Genomic DNA, 7,226 nt, shown 5'->3' on the forward strand with positions numbered 1-7,226 from the left:
TGTGAGGCTCAGTATGCAGACTGACGAGCGGTGTTCAGGCCATGGTTATCCCTGTGTTACCATTTATTTTGGTATACAGGTCGACGTTGCTGTTTCGGTGATCAGGTCGACTTTCTCCGTACCAGACGGATTCTTCTTTCAAGACTGTTTCTTTGCCGATTCTGACAGGCACTGTTAATTATTTTCCCATCAGAGTGCAAATTGTTCGTCTATTCTTGGTATTCAATCACTCTTCATCCTGATCATCTGAAAGCCGAGGCTATTCATATCGACAGGTTCACAGTGGATTGAATAGGGGCAGCTGTAACACCTCAAAATTTGCCCTCCTCTCTTGGGACTAGCTTAACATATGGCATATCATTTTGTAGGTCATTAGTCATTGCATATTGCATATCATGTGGCTACATCAAGCAAGCCTTCCTCCTAAGTCTTGATCAGAAGATGAGAGAGGTTAAGATGCAAGCTGAGGGTTTCATTGATTGAATTGATCAGTGACCATCTGAGGATGTGTGGTACAAATTAGGGTTTCTTGATTCTCAAGGGGGTTGAGCTTCATCTTGGTTGCAATGATACATCATCATCATCATGGTCTTGATATCATCCAAGAGATTGATCTGATGCCTTGGGATTAGGGTTTTGACCACTAGTCAACCCTAATCAGTTGAATCATCTATATTGGGCCAAACAGGGCTTGGTAAGGAAAAGGGGTCTGTAGTGGATGTGGGGATCATTTCATGATTATTTTGAGCTTATGGAAGCTAGGGTTTCATCATTGCGCCATTTCATCAGGAGTTTGAAGCTCAGCTTGATCAGTGCCTAGCCAGATTCATCTATCAGTCAGAAAAGTCAATTGTGGTCAACTGTGCCTGAATTGATGGATTTGGAGGTGGGAGAGGGTTGGATACACTTCATTCATGTTGAAACAAGTTTCATTTGACATTTCAAACATCAAGAATGAAGAAAATAAAGTCAGATGGAAACTTTCCAAAAATGGCAGGTGACCTGTAATTGGAAACTGCCAAAAATGGAAAGTTTTTCTCCTCAAAATTACGTGTCCAAAAATGCTTCAAATGAAAATTTGTTCAACATGAAAGTTGTAGATCTTGCTCTCACCTTTCCAAAAAGTCCAAGAACATGAATTTCTCATGTGTGGTTGGCAAGTTATGATCAAATCATTTTCCAAAAATGTTGATTTTCAAAGTGGCATAACTTTCACATGGAAAGGCCAAATTGGGTGATCTTTCTTTGAGCAAACCACATTTGACATGAACTTTCATGATGCATTATCACATTTCATCAAAAATCATCATGGCAAAATGTCATTTTTCAAGTGATTCATTTTGAAATTGGTGGGAAAAATAGGCAATTTGAAAAATACATGGCATTTCCATACAAAGCTCATTCTAACACATCACAAACATCATTTTAGACTTGCTTGAACTGATTTTCTACTGTTACATTGCCTAATTTGCAAAAGGACATATTGGCCATTTCACTTGAAAATGCATTTTGCTAATTTCACTTCATTTTGTTAATTTGGATTAGCAAGTGGATTAAGGAGTTGGTATAAGATGTTAATCATAACAGAAAAGGCATAAACACACTACACATTTTCAGATCTAACCAACTTTCCCTCCAAATTCTCTCATTTTTCTTCAATCTTCTTCCAACTTTTTTCATCATTTTCATCAAGATTCATCATCTTTTGCACTAGTTCTTGTTGGATCCATCACCTACCAATGCTTGTGAAGAACTGTTTCAACGGAATCGTGGCAAAAGAGTGGAGAATTTGGACTGTTGAAAGCAAGCTCATTCATGGCAAATCGAAGGCTCTTGCATCCGGAGCACAATTGAGCTGAGGCACGTATTCTAATCAACTTCCACATCATTGAGCTTCATCTGTTTTGGCATTAGAGACCTTGAAGCTCGCGATTCCAACAGCTGCTTCATCAAGAGGTTAGAACTCGATTTCAATGATTCTCAAAATCTTGATGTGGTTTAGGTAGATCTTGTGATGTAGAACACGATGCAACTTGTATCATTGATTTTCGTTAGGTTTTGAATGAGATATCATGATTTGAACTTTGACCTAGGAAACTATTTTCGCTCGATCCGGTTAGCATAGGTAGATTTAGGTCAAATGATTGTTGGTTTAGTGATCTACATGACTTGCTGATTCGATTGGTATGCTGCTTGTGCATTTTGGTTGAGAATTCGTGCATGTTGAATTCTGGAATGATGAACGTGTGTGGACGATGGAGAACGCGTCCAGATTTTGTGTTTGATCCATTTTTTCTGGCTTTGGTTTGAATTTGTTGTTTCCCGCTTCCTTCAGCCAATAGCATAGTGCCAACGAATTAATGCAAACGGCAGCGTTTTGGCTTCGCTGTTCAGTATTTACAAAATTGCCATTATCACATATTATTTCATTTTATTTCATTTCTTTTTTTTTCAATTTCATTTCATTTTGATTCATGATCTTTAAAAATCCATAACTTCTTCAAAAATAATCCAAATTTGATGAGACTTTTTTCACCATTCTCCTTGTGATGTGTAGTTTTTTATGCTCATTTTTAATATTTTTGTGCACGTGTGAAAAAATAAAATGCCTAGAGATTGTTGGAATGTATGCTTCATGTGTATGTTTTACCATTTCCTTCATGAAATAATGATGCCTTATCCAAAATGCTTGAAATTTTTTGTGCATGTTCTAGACTCTTTGCTGGTGATTTTGATGTATGGTTTGCAATTTTTGGATCCCTGGTTGATGAGATATGATTTTTTGAATAGAGGTGTGACAATTTGTGTCACACCATGCTTAGTGCAATTTCATGATTTTATTTGCCATGCTTGTGGACATTGGATTGAGTTGAATTTTTGCATGATTGAGCATATGGATGTTGAGAACACATGGGAATTTTTCTGTATTTATTGATGGCATTTCCTATTTGATTGGAATTTTCTCCCCTGTTTGGTCATTTGTTGATTTTTTGTGACACATGTTGGCATTTGGCTTGTGAAATTCTGGTCATTAATTGGATGGATGGGAAATTTGACATGTGAATTCTAGACACATTATAGGTCATCTTGGTTTTGATCCCATTCATTTATCATGTTTTGTCACTGTTTTATGATTGATGGAAGTTGATGTTTGTTTTGATGCCTTGTGTTGGTTTGCTTGAACTTGTCTGGACTTTATGATTTTTATTGACCTACTTCCCTTGATCCAAATAGCATGAAAATTGGTATGCTACTCACTGAATGTGTTCTGTTTAGGCTGGAATTTTGGTGGAATTTATTGAGCTGTTTTGATATTGATTTGATTGTGATCATTCTGTTTGCTCTAATGTGATTCCAAAATGCATAGTTTGACATGTTTTGTATATGAAATGGATTTGGTGCATAGTTTTGGTGTGAGACCAATTGGATTCTCTTCTTGTTTGATAAATCTTGGTTTTGATTAATTTTCACTTGCTGTTTTGAATTTTTCACCTCCTTTGGACCCTAGGCTTGTCCTAGTGGTCTTGTTTCTCACGTTTGAATGTGATTTTCAGGTTGAGATGCAAATGCTTTAAAGGAGAATAATGCAAGTTAATTGAGTTTGATTTGGTTAATTGTTGTGGACTAACTTGTTTTATTTTGTAGGATGCTTGGCTCACTTGAGTTGATTGTGCTTTGCATAGTGCATTGTCTGATTATACATTGTCTGTTGGTTTTTATGCTGTTTGTTTTGACTTGGTGATTGGTATACTGACTGAATTAGATTGATTTCAGGTACCATAGTCGCTTTAGTTCTTTAAGAACTTGCTGTGCTGCTGCTTGGTTGTATAAACCAATTGAGGTAGACTCTCTTGTCTCCATGTAGTCTGGAAGACCTGGCTTGTTATTTAGCCAGGCAACTGTCTGAAGTCCTCCTTAAGAGGCGATGTTTGTGATTGTTTAACTTTATCCCCAAGCAGGAAAAGACCTTGATTAAGGCAATTGGCAGAACCCAAGGGATGTGCAATCCATCCCTCTGCTCACACCACTGTGTTGATGCATTGGGACATTAACCCAAGATCAGTTGAGTCAGAGTCTTGAGTGTAGAAGGGTTCCCACTTTCTGAACCCACGCTCCTTTGTCTAAAGCTCTCCCTGGCCAGGGATAAGAGCTGTGAAGTCTAATCTTCACTCACCTTTCATCTGGCTTCACCCTGACTCTCAATGTCAGGGTTAAGAGCTAACATCACCTGACACAGTTGTGTTGCTTTTGCAACTTAACCCTTGATTGAGCCCACCTTGTCTGGATATATTGTGTGCTAATTGCGAATGTTTGCTTTGTTTTGATTATGCTTGCATGCTTTGCTTTGCCTGTTTAGGATTAGCTTGCTGCCTGTGCAAGTTAGGATAGAAACCATAACATAGGGCAATGATGCATGATAACATCTAGGCTCGAGTACAGCTCCCTAGTAGTGTGTCTCCCTTTGTATCTGGTTAGAATTTCTTTCCCGTTCAGGGGAACTACGTCGCCCTGATCCTCATACCAGATGAGGTACGTAGGCAGGAGGCCGTGTGAGGTCTCTCCGGGCACCTTTTTTCTTTTTTGTGTGTGTTTGCTTGACAGTTGCTAGGCTCGAGTTCCCGACTCCTTAGTAGCTTGTTTGCTTGTTAACCCTCTTGTGTGTCAGGATATGGATGTAAGCCCAACGATTGGCTGTCCGTATCCTGAGTGTGTTTGTTTGGTTCGGAAGCCGATGTAAGTCCAGCGATTGGCGTTCGGGTTCCAGGTTTGCCTGTGTTTGTGTGTGTTTTGTTTGGCGTGCGTGAGCCGAACTACGGTAGCTCTGATTCTCGTTCCAGACGAGATACGTAGGCATAGGATGCGATATCCTAGCGAGCCCTCTTCCCCCTTCTCCCACCTGTGTTTCTTGTGTGTGTGATGTTTGTTTTAGCAACCTTTTCTTTCTTTTAGAGCGTGGATCCCGTCGAGTACGACGGACGTGAGGAGTGCTAATACCTTCCCCTTGCGTAACCGACTCCCGACCCCATCTCTTTGGTCGCGAGACCATTTCCTTTCCCAGGTTTACTTCGAGCGTTTCCTTTCCCTCTTTTGGGATAAATAACGCACGGTGGCGGCTCTGTGTTGTTTTGTTTCAGCCCGCCGGTTGTTTTTCGCGGATGCGACACGTTCGATATGATCGAACACTTGAAGATGCTCTATCAAGAGCAAGCAAGGCATGAGAGGTTTGAAGTTTCAAAAGCCCTTTTTCAAAGCAAGTTAGCTGAGGGAGCCCCTGTAGGTCCCCATGTACTCAAGATGATTAGGTATGTGGAAAACCTTGAGAGATTGGGTTTTCCCCTCGAAAAGGAACTTGCGACTGATTTGATCTTGCAATCGTTGCCAGATAGTTTCAGTCAATTTGTCCTAAATTTCAATATGATTGATATGGATAAATCTCTTCCTGAACTACTCGCCATGTTAAGAACTGCCGAGCAAAATCTGAAGACAAAAGGAAAATCCATTCTGATGATCAGAAATGGAAAGAGACAGAACAAAAGGCCCACCAAGCAGGGTGATAAAGGGAAGGGCAAGGAAGTTGCCAAACCCAGACCCACTGTTGCTGCTTTGAAGCCTAGTGGAGGCATAGCAAAGGCAGGCACCTGCTTCCATTGCGGTAAGACCGGACACTGGAAGAGAAACTGCCCAAAGTACCTGGAAGATACGAAGAATGGAGTAGAGACTTCAACTTCAGGTATTTTTGTTATTAAATAAATTTATCTACTTCTGCATCATGGGTATTAGATACTGAATGAGGTTCTCACATTTGTACAAATGTGCAGGGGCTGAAAAGGAGTAGAGATTTGGCAAAAGGTGAAGTTGACCTACGAGTTGGCAATGGAGCAAAGGTTGCTACTTTAGCCGTAGGATCTTATGTATTAACTTTACCTAGTGGTTTTATAATTCAGTTAGAGAACTGTTATTATGTACCTGCAATTAGCAGGAATATTATTTCCATTTCTTGTTTGGACAAGTTTGGTTTTTCATTTATAATAAAGAACAATTGTTGCTCAATTTATTTGAATGATATATTCTATGCTACTGCACAAATGAGAAGTGGACTATATATCCTTGATCTCGAAATGCCTATTAATAACATTAATACTAAAAGGGTGAAACCTAACGAGTTAAAACCAACTAGGTAAGAATATTAAAACTCTTCGATCAGATCGAGGTGGTGAGTATTTAAGCCTAGAGTTTGATGACCATCTGAAAGAGTGTGGGATCCTATCCCAGCTTACTCCTCCTGGAACACCTCAATGGAATGGTGTATCTGAGAGAAGAAATCGAACCCTGTTAGACATGGTCCGATCCATGATGAGTCACGCCGATCTTCCAAACTCCTTTTGGGGACATTGACAGCAGCTTACACACTTTAACCATGTTCCATCCAAAAGGTTGAGAAGACACCATATGAGATATGGAGTGGTAAGAGACCACATATGTCTTACATGAAGATTTGGGGTTGCGAAGTTTATGTGAAACGACAAATTTCAACTAAGCTTGAGCCCAAATCTGACAAATGCTTATTTGTGGGGTATCCTAAAGAAACAAGAGGGTATTACTTCTACAATCCTTCTGAGGGCAAAGTGTTTGTCGCTCGAACTGGAGTTTTCCTAGAAAAGGATTTTATTTCCAAAGGAACCAGTGGGAGGAAAGTAGAGCTTGAAGAAATTCAAGAATCACAAAGCATCGACACACCTATGGAGGAAATGGAGCAGGAAACACAAGTAGTTGTGTAAGAGCAACCTGCTCAAGTAGAACAAGACCAGTGTAGGTCAGGCAGGATACGTCACCTACCTGAGATATATGGCTCAAGGTGATGTATCACTCATGGATCAAGATGAGCCTGTGACCTACTCATGGAACCTTCGTTTTCATAAAACAGTAAAACAATATGGATTCATCAAGAACGAAGATGAGCCTTGTGTCTACAAGAAGGTTAGTGGGAGCATGATCGTATTCCTGATGTTATATGTAGATGACATATTACTTATTGGAAACGATATCCCTACCCTGCAACAAGTAAAGTCTTGGGTGGGGAAATGCTTTTTTACGAAGGACCTAGGTGAAGCAGCCTATATATTAGGAATCAAAATCTATAGAGATAGATCATAAAATGATTGGCCTAAGTCAGAGTACATAGACAAGGTGCTGAGACGCTTTAATATGAATGATTCCAATGGTTA

This window comes from Lathyrus oleraceus, chromosome 3 (assembly GCF_024323335.1).
Source record: "Lathyrus oleraceus cultivar Zhongwan6 chromosome 3, CAAS_Psat_ZW6_1.0, whole genome shotgun sequence".
NCBI classification, from domain to species: domain Eukaryota; kingdom Viridiplantae; phylum Streptophyta; class Magnoliopsida; order Fabales; family Fabaceae; genus Lathyrus; species Lathyrus oleraceus.